The 9,817-nt window shown below is 44.4% G+C and overlaps 1 long non-coding RNA gene across 1 annotated transcript; it reads left to right on the top strand.

Annotated features, from left to right (window-relative positions):
- Positions 1-5,768: 5,768 nt before the first annotated feature.
- LOC131403075 (uncharacterized) lies at positions 5,769-9,624 on the top strand. The gene is made up of 4 exons (XR_009219197.1): positions 5,769-5,842; positions 6,578-6,669; positions 9,172-9,207; positions 9,578-9,624. It is a non-coding gene; the product is annotated as an uncharacterized LOC131403075 (long non-coding RNA).
- The last annotated feature ends 193 nt before the right edge of the window (positions 9,625-9,817 follow it).

The raw sequence follows: 9,817 nt of genomic DNA, 5'->3' as shown, positions 1-9,817 counted from the left end.
ATTATTTCTAATCACCTTTCAGAAATGACACAAAATACCATTCCCACACAGTGAACTCTCCTGCTCTAGCAACCTAAATTACAAAACTCCATTTTTCCTCTTTGTTGATATTTTTTTCCACTTTACTTATATGTGCATCATCTCTTTCTTTCAATATTCAGTTCTCACTAAATGGGATACTCCATATAGACATGACTAATGTAGATTTTCTAGATGTTTCCCTCAACAGTGTTCTCATATGGCTTTTCACACAAAAAGAGTTCATATATTATATCCATCTATCTATCTACCTACCTACCTACCTATCTAATTCAAATACTAAAAGTTCACTTCCTGAAATATTTTAAACCCATCCACTTAACTACATTTATGCAAAGATATCAAGTTTTTTTGGTATACTGCAATAAATTGGCAATTACAGCTTAAGATTTCCAAATCCTCTCTCCCTGTAATCAGCCAACGAGATTCTAGTTACAGTGATCTGTTTAAAATGTAAAACTGATCAGTTCACCTTACCTTTTAAATCCTCAATTTCTGTCTTCAGCAGATATTTTTCCTGTTGTCCTATCATAATTATTAATACTACCCTTTTCATTCCTCAATATGTTCCAGTTTGGAGAGAAAACTATTTGGTCATTCTATTTATAGAGCACCTACCACATGCAAAACTCTGGTGTAAAACCTGTGATCTACAAAAAAGCTAAACAGACTCACCGCCCCTGTTTGACCTAGTCTTAACGTGAGGAAAGACATAATAAACTGCAAAGAATTTATAACATGCCATGTGGAAATAACCATTGTGATGAACAATAGGGCAGAGAGAGAGAGTTTGAGCTTGAGTACATTTTCAAGGCTAGCTGTGTTTGTGTGTTGTGTGTGTGTGTGTGCGCGCGCGTGCATGTGCTGATGCATGCTGCCAGGATAGGATGAGTTGCTTTCTCCTGTGGGGTGGGGGAGCCTCCTTTGCTTTGGGAAAGTTCCTCTCCGTGCACCTACTATGGACTTTGTCATCCACATGTATTAGTCACGGTTGTCTAGAGAAATAGAAATAGAATATATATAAACATAGAGATGTGGAGATGTATTACAGGAATTGGTTCACGAGGTTATGGAGGCAGAGAAGTCCCACAATCTGGCATCTGCAAGCTGGAGAACCAGAAAAGCTGGTGGTATAACTCAGCTGAAGTCTGAAGGCCTGAGAACCAGCACCTCTAATGTCCAAGGGCAGGAAACAATGGGCGTCCCAGGTCAGGAGGAGAGAGTGGACTCACCCTTTCTTTTCCTTTGTGTTTAAACTAATTCTTGCTCATGTAACAGTATTTTTGATGTTTCATATAGGAATCTAGCTTCCTTTCACATTCCTCAACTTATTTACCAGTTGTAAACTTTATAAGTTATGTCCCACTCAAATAATAGATTTTCTCTTCTTCTCTAATATTACTTACCTCTTACTTTTTGATTCTCATTTTTTCATGACTGTGCTCTCCAGTGCCACACTGAATCACAATAATGTTTGCCAGGAGCATTTTCCTCTTCTTAAGTGTAGCGTAAACACCAGATAAATTCCTTGTCAGGGCAGAGCAGGCATCTAAGAGAGAGAAAGTAAAAACGTGCAAGGGAATCACTTCTACCTGGAAATCAACAGACTTGCTTCTCTTGGCTGTTTGGAGCTGGAGATGCTATGACAATGTAGCCAGCTGAGAATCAGAGCATCTCTCTCTAGTCCCAGGAATTAGTCCTGGTCAAATCTCTCAACTTCTTTAGACCTCGTTTTCTTCACCTGTAACATGAAGAGTTGGATGAGTCTTTTTGAGGTCTGAAATCCAGTGATTCCAAGATATCCTTCACCCAGATACACTTAACAAAGATCAGAGAGAATTTTTAGTTGTCTTCTTCTGCATCAACATTATTATCCATATCACCACTTAAAGACATATCAAATGTCTACTTTTGCATGACACTGATAAAACAGGTTCCATACCAAATCGCTGTTCATTGGGATAACAAATCTATAGTTAATTGTTTAGAGGTAAGTATAGAGATGGGCCCTGCTGGAACCAGCAATCAATGCTTTAAAGCAATGTCTTGCTTTTTTTTACAGCAAGGCTGTGGAAACATTCCCCAATACACCAGAATTCTTCCGTACTTTGAAAGTATGAAATAAATGGGAGCCTTGAATCCATGGTTACGAGTTAATAAAGATATGATTTTTAAAATTTTACTAATGATGCCATTTGCCTAGTATGGGGCTGTTCTCTGGTGAGTCAAGAGCAGATGTATTCAAGGCCACTTTCATTCCTTTAATAAATATTTACTCAGCGCCTACCACTTGCTGCAAGATATCAGTGATCTACCCTAAGAGCATTTATATTCTAGTAGGGTGACACAGACCATAAACAAAAAGAGAATCCTGAGGTGATCAATAAAGTTATATATATGTCAAACATTTTTCATTCTGGACTATTTTTCACTCTTTCCCTTCTTTTACTCTTTCCCAGAACTCTAAGCATGGACTTGAAAACCCAGAAAGCATGGGTCCCATGTTTCTTCTCGCAACACCCCTGTTTCAAAGACATAGTGTTGATAATCTGAGAGTATGTCTCCTTAAGACTAAGTTCCTATGAATCTGCATTATTTCATCACTTTCTTGAGAGGACGGATGATATTACGAAAGGAAAACAAAATATCATATGGGATTTATACTCGAAATGATGTTTCCACTCTAATTGTGTTATTTAATGTGGTGTGATTTGGGGCAAGTCAGTTACTCCTTCACAGACAGTGGTAATAATACCCTGAAAAGCATTCTATAGAGATTAAATGAAACAAAGTATGAGAAACTGCTTTGTAAATTGCAAAGCCATCTATTTCAGCTTATTTTTTCTAATAATATTTTCATTTATCCAATCCTTTTGGACTCTACACAACCTGCCTAGACTGAGTTTTATCATTTATTCAACCATAATAATGGGTCAAAATGGGTGAATATTAGAAATTTCATATGGTTCAACTTAATTAATAGGCCATCACAATATTTAATTTGGTTATAATTACAGTTAAATTTTTCATGTTGCCTTACCATGTGCCAGGCACATTCTAGGCATCTGACATGTATTCACTCATTTAATCCTCACAACAATGCTATGGAGACAATACTATTAACCCCTATTGTATGGATGAGGAATATTAGAGGTTATATAATTGTCCAAGGTCACACAGCTGGTACCCAGGCAGCCTACCTCCAAAGTCTCTTTTAGGGATCCATTAGAGGTCGTGGCGCTTACATTGTAAAAGGATCACCCTGGTTTCTGGTTGGCGAATGGACCAGAGGGGACTAAGCAAGAAAGCACATGACTACTGAAATGATCCGGGCAAGCAATTCTGAATACAGGATTTCTTTCCTTTTTAAGGCTGAATAATATTCCATTGTACAGATGCCCCAGATTTTCTTCATCATTTCACCCACAGATGCACAATTAGGTAGTTTGCATCTCTTGGCTATTGTGAATAATATTGCAGTGCATTTTGTCAAACGTTTTCCTGGCACTTAGTGAGTTTGAAAAAATTCTCCTTCTACACATTAGTTACTGTAATGAACTACTTTCTAAATGTCTAAAGTTTAAATATTTGTCATTCTACAGAAATACCTTGCCTAATCATGATTTGTGTTGTTATCAGTTCATGAATGATCTTAGATTTTTGTACAAAAAGTTGTTATAATGGCTTTTTTTGCATGTATTCAGGAACCTTGCATAATATGGGTATTCCCTGATACTTGATTTTTAGTAGAGTTTTCTAGTAAGCCTTTAGGATAGGAAGTATCTTCCTAGATGTGAGGCAGAGAGCAGAAAAATAATAAAGTGATTGTCATATTTAATTACATCAAAAGAAAACTGTCGTTTTGCTAAATTGTTTTTACACACCCTTTGCTTATTTGTAAGAATGGCATATATCGTTTTATTAATGAAAAGAAAATTCAATAAACAATTTTAACATAAAACAACATCTATTGAGAAATTATATGAAAATTTTAGCAATATGCTGTCATCAGTTTCCTCATCTGCAAAATGGAGATAGATAATACCATCTTCCTATGGGTTGCTGTGAAAATACTTAAGAGTAATGTATGTCAAATGCCTATCACCATGTCAGTTGGAAAGTGATGCCCCACTCATTTTTCTACCGGGATGATGAGAGCTTTTTTTATGCTTGAAGTTGGTAGTTTTCAAAATATGTTCTACTGTTGTAAAGTGATTCCTTTTTACAAATTATTTGTAGAGTTAGATGATCACTTTGGAATACAAATTCAGGCTTCCGTGTGTGTGTGTGTGTGTGTGTGTGTGTGTGTGTGTGTCTATACGCACATCTCTCAAATAATACTTCAAGCCTTATAATGAAATCTACCTTCCCCACTCTTGACTCTGGTTCCAAAAACAACTTTAATTTTCTGGTTGAAAATCTATATTTCTATATTAGCTACTCATACACTTTTTCATTTTTCATCTTTTGACTATTTATAGTTTCTTTCTTCTCTGAAACAATCAGCATGAAGAGTTCTTACATACATTAAAAACATAATTCCCCTTGCCCAATATAACTATTTAATGAATTAGGATAAATCAAAATTCAATGTCTACTGTTTTATGACATAAGTGTTTACCATTTTATAGCATACGAATCTTATCCAGAGATGTGCTACATCAGATATTATGAACACATTTTCTTTCTCACTTTGTCCTTTGACCTTTTAAATGGTAAAATTCTCTTATTTCTTTGTTGTCTTCCTATGGATTCATCACTGGTTCATCTCCTTCCACCAGAAATTTAAATCTCTTTTCAGTAACTTCTGACGCATGAGACAATTCATGGGCTTCAGGTTTTGCTTGGGGACATCCCTCTTGGGCTTGAACATATACACAGGCCCACATATACACAGTATGTCTGGAAGGATAGAGGAGAAAAGGATGTTTATCTCTGTGCAAAAGAACTGGGAGACAGTGGTAGAGTGAGAATATTTTACTGACTTTGCACCACTATTTGAAGTTTTCCTATACGTGTATCTACGACGTAGTGGCCTCCCTCCCCCCAGATTTTTAAAATTAAAATAGCGTTATATCCTTATCTACTGGCTTGGGACAGCAAGTTGTAGAGAAATGTGAATATATGATCCAATTTTTTAACGAAATTAAGAACAGCAAACACGCACAAAAAATTTGTAATTCTAAATATGGGCACATCATTCTATGAGGTTGTATAAACGTGAGGAAAGGAATGAAGAAAAGTTGTTCAACATCCAGCTACCTGTATAGTCAAGGGTCCACGTAAAGCCCCGCCTCCAGCCCCGCCCCTGGAGCTGATTTCCTCCCACTGTGAAGTCGGCCAGACTTATTCCAGCCCCACCCCCGCCTCCTCCCGCCCCTGGAACTGGTCTCCGCACAACGCTCGGGCCTGGCTCCGCCCACAGCCTGGTCCCGCCCCTTGCCCCGCCCGCACCCTTGTCCCCGCCCACAGCCCCGCCCCTAGAACTGGTTTCCACCCACAGCCCCGCCCCTAGACCTGGTCCCTGTCCCTGGTGCTGACCCAGCCCGAGGCCCGGCCTCACATTAACTCTAGAAACTAGACACCTCCCCCGAGGCTGGGGTGCTCGGCCCCGCCCTGCCCCGCCCCCCACGCCGCCTCAACCCAGAGCCCCCAAACGTCCGTCCTCCCAGAACGCCCGCCCGAGACCGGAAGCGGAAGCGCGGGCGGCGCCGTGGATGGAGCGGGAGGTCTGCGCGGTGTGTCCAGTCTTCTCGGCGCGGACGGGATTCCCGTGGACCTTCAGCCGAAGGGGCGAGGCGCGGTAAGCGGCGGGCGGTCCCGGCTCCGGTCGCGGTCGACGGAGGGGCCTGGGCCGCGGGCAGCCCTGTCAGGGCCCGGCGTCCCCGCGTCCCCCCGGAGCCCCGTTTCCCCGGGCTGTTCGCTCAGGGCGCCCGAGGCTGCTGTTCCTCCCGGCTCCGGGCGCCGCCGGCCCCTCCTCAGAGTCCCCGTCACCGTCCTCCGTGTGATTTTGTCCCCAGGGGGCTTATCCGCGTCTGGAGGCGGTGTTTGGGTTGTTACTAATGGGGGCGCTCCTGGCATCTAGAGGGGGAGGCAGGGATGCTGCTCAGCGTCCTCCAGGGCCCAGGACGGCCCGACAGAGAATCATCCGGCCCCAAATGTCAGTGGTGCCGAGGTTGGGAAAGCTGCTCCAGGGCCTGAAAATCTCCCGGGCCCTGAATGAAGTGTGAAAATTGTTTACAAGTCAGCGAGTCACTTACAGGGTCCCTAAAGGACAAGCTTGTTTAAAGGGTCCAGAGTCACCAAAAAGTCTCTGTCCAGCCAAGTGAGTTGAGCGACACAAGTGCACACAGCACGAAGCTACTTCCTCCCATCTTGGGGAGCAGGTGACTGGATAGGAATCGGGAAAATCCAGTCTCAGCCAACAGTTACAGTTAAATCAGTAAATACAAAAAAGAAAAGTGAATTGGGTGACCTTTCCATCCAACACCCTATAAAAGGCTTCAAAAGCTTGTTTGCGCTTTTTTTCCCCCCTCAGACACGAAAAGCATCTGTGGAGCTCAAGTTTGAGGTGAAAGCAGGCTCAGAGTCCACCTGTGCTCGCTGATCCATGGATTTCTGTGTGACCAGGTGAGTACCCTGTGGACCTGGTACCAACAGGTTCCGGCAGCCTCCGCTGTGCAGAAGACCTGCTAGTGGGCTTTCCTGGGCTCAGGTTGTCACCACATGGACACTGAGAGTGAGGGTATCTTGAGAAAAATTATTGATGTTGGATGGATTATATTCAAGGGAAAGATGGTAAGCTGTGTGTGGTTGTGTGTGGTAAATATTTCAGTAAGTACAGTTATATGCAAATAAGAACACATAAAACAAATGTAAATAACTGCAAATGTGTATTATAGTAGAAAATATAGATTTACTTGCATTGCATAATACTCAATAGTCAGGATTTATATATAATATAAATACAGAAATGTTTTGCGTGTGTATGTAGTATTAGAACACATCCCATGAAATATTAGCAGGGATACTCAGCAACATTCCTTAGACCCATTCAACTTGACTTCTAAAGTCCTATAAATCCTCCACAAAAATTTGAAATATAGGAGCATTCAGGGAAATAGATGATTGAAACTTCTTTGTATTAATAACAAATTTAACATTGAGTTTGCCAGTAGCCAGATTTATTTTGAACATTTTTTTCTTTATGACATTTCAAATCATTTGGAGGAGTACTAAGCAACGCTGTAGATTGAAGGGCAGGGCACTAGTCTCTAAAAAGACTGTCCTCATCACCTTGCCTTCTAAAGGGAATTAACTTTGTTTCTTGAAACTTTTCTGAAATAACGGTCTGGTGATTCACGTTGCAGAGAATCTTGTTAAGTAATTTTGTATTTAGTTGTTGGCCTCTACTAATTGTGTGTGTATGTGTGTGTGCCTTTTTCATTCTAGCTTTCCTGTGAGGTTCTTGAGGGGAATGTGTGCTTGTCATGCAATAGATAGTCTTTGAGTGTATAATTTATGGTGACCCTCCATCCTTGTTTACTCAGGACAGAGGGGTTTTCCAGGACACAGGACGTTTAGTGTTCAAACCAGGGCAGTCCTAGACAAACCAGGATGGTTCCTCATCTGATGAGCCAGGCCCTGGGCCACATGCATGGGGACCTGGAGAACCAGAGAGACCTTGTCCCACCTCCGTGGAATTTATATTGTATTTGGGAATTTGGATTTTAGACAGTTAATGATGAGAGTGATGTGGGAGTTTGGCACAAGGGGTCTCAACCTGAGGGGGCAGGGAAGCGCTCTTGAGAAGGACTGATATTTAGCTTGAGAGCTAGAGTTGGGACTGGATTTAGCTAGTTGGAGGGTTAGACTGGAGTGAGGGTGTGGGAGTGTGTTCAAGAGAGCGTTTCAGACAGAGGGACCCGCCTGAGGACACCCCTGAAGCAGAGAGCCTGGTGTGTCCATGAACTGAGAAGAGGGATGGCTGAGCCGAGTCAACACAGGGGGAGGGGTGTGAGCCACGCCGGCGATGGGGGACAGGCAGGACCAGATCAGGGGTGACTTGGGATTCTGTTCTAAGACCAGTGGGAAGACTCTGGAGAGATGCAAGTAGAAGGATGATGTGATTAGCGTTTGGTCTAAGCACCTTGGTTCAAATGGACTTCATGTTTAAATGTAGACTTAAGAGGCAAGATGCAAGGTACTGGGAATAAGATTAGGAATAAGATGATTGTTCCCTAGGCCTGGGTGATGGCTGTGGAGTAGGAAAGAAGTAGAAAGAAAAGACCTTGGAGTGTAGAACCGAGAGAACGTAACGGTACTTTCTTGCCTGCATGTGTCAGATGGCACAGGGCAGTGACTGTGCTCCTTGCTGCTGTCCGTGCAGACCTGCAGGCGCCCCCTCACTCAGGTCTGTGTGTTCACCCCTCTTTGTCACTCACAGGCCCCGCTCCACATCCTACAGGAAGTCAGGCCTTACTTGTGAGGGGGTTGTCTCACATGGGAGACACCGAGGAGAGCCTCTCCAGACATCAGAGCAGCCCCCTTCAGCCTCTCCCTCAGACTCCTCCCTTCCACTCTCTCGCTTTCCACACCCAGAAGGACCCCTGCTCAGTATTCCATGTCCCCAGGTTCTCCCTCCCCCAGGCTTGAGAAGGGTGGGGCAGCCACTGGGGTGGACATCATCTGCACCTTCCACTTCAGAGAGGCAACGAGATGGAAGGTGGCTGGTCCAGGGCTGGACAGAGAGTGACTCTACTGGGAGCCGAGCCATGAGACCCAGGGCGTCACCCACCTGGGCTCCCTCACCCTGGACGGGGACAGCCTCTACATCAGTGGTGAGGGGCTGTGCTACAGCCACACTCTCTCTCCCAGTCAGAGTTCTGTGTTGCCTCCGTTGCTCTAAAGTGAGCTATGATCCATCTCTCTATGCTTCTGGTCTGAGATCAGTCTTCTCATCACTGTGTGATCCCTGGGTCCAGCCACCTTCCATCTCGTTGCCTCCCCCCCTGAACACCACTCCCCTCTTCCCCTCTGCTTTCCCCACCAAGCTCCCTACATCCTCCCTCTCCCTTAATCCTTTATGTTCACCCCAACTCTTGCTCAGCTCCTCTCGCCTTCTCTCCACAGATTACACCTATGGAGCTGCAGCCCCGACTACCACCAGTGAGTATTCCTGGCCCTGACATCCTGGGTCCCGTCCGCATTTGGGGCTGGGGAGCACTTGTTCTCCTTCACCCGCTGTCCTTGGTGAGGGAAGCACCTGGAAGGGCCCTAATTCATCCCTTCTCTCCCTCCCGGGTTCTGGTGGAGAGTCCCAGCCCAGTGTGAGAAAGCCTTAGACACAGACGTGTTCTCCACCACATTCTGACCCCACGTGGTTTTCACTTTAATTCTCCTGAAGCCCCGCCCTTGGTCCTCCTTTTCCAGGTATCCCATCCGTCTGTCCAGTTTTCTGCCCGTCCATCTGTCTCTCCTCTGTGTTCAGTCTCTCTTGTTCACCTATCTCTCTCTCTTGGGCTCTTCTCATCCACAGGCTTGCTCATCCCTCTACTCACACAGTCACCCCTCCCCTCACTCTCATGTATGCTTCACCTGTGAATGGTGGTCCTGGCACAGCCACTGCTGGAGCCCGGGTGAGCCTGGGGGCTCCTCCCACTCTGTCCCTCCCTGAGACAGCCCTCGAGGCCAGCTCCCGAGCCGGCCACCACGTCCCTGCATACTTGATCATCAACTGTGCCACCAGAAGCCACCACAGGTGTCTGGGGGTGCCTTT

The sequence above is a fragment of the Diceros bicornis genome, unplaced genomic scaffold, assembly GCF_020826845.1.
Source record: "Diceros bicornis minor isolate mBicDic1 unplaced genomic scaffold, mDicBic1.mat.cur scaffold_54_ctg1, whole genome shotgun sequence".
In the NCBI taxonomy this organism is placed as follows: Eukaryota; Metazoa; Chordata; class Mammalia; order Perissodactyla; family Rhinocerotidae; genus Diceros; species Diceros bicornis.
Note: the sequence above shows the minus strand (reverse complement) of the source record. Positions and strands in the feature narration are given on the sequence as shown.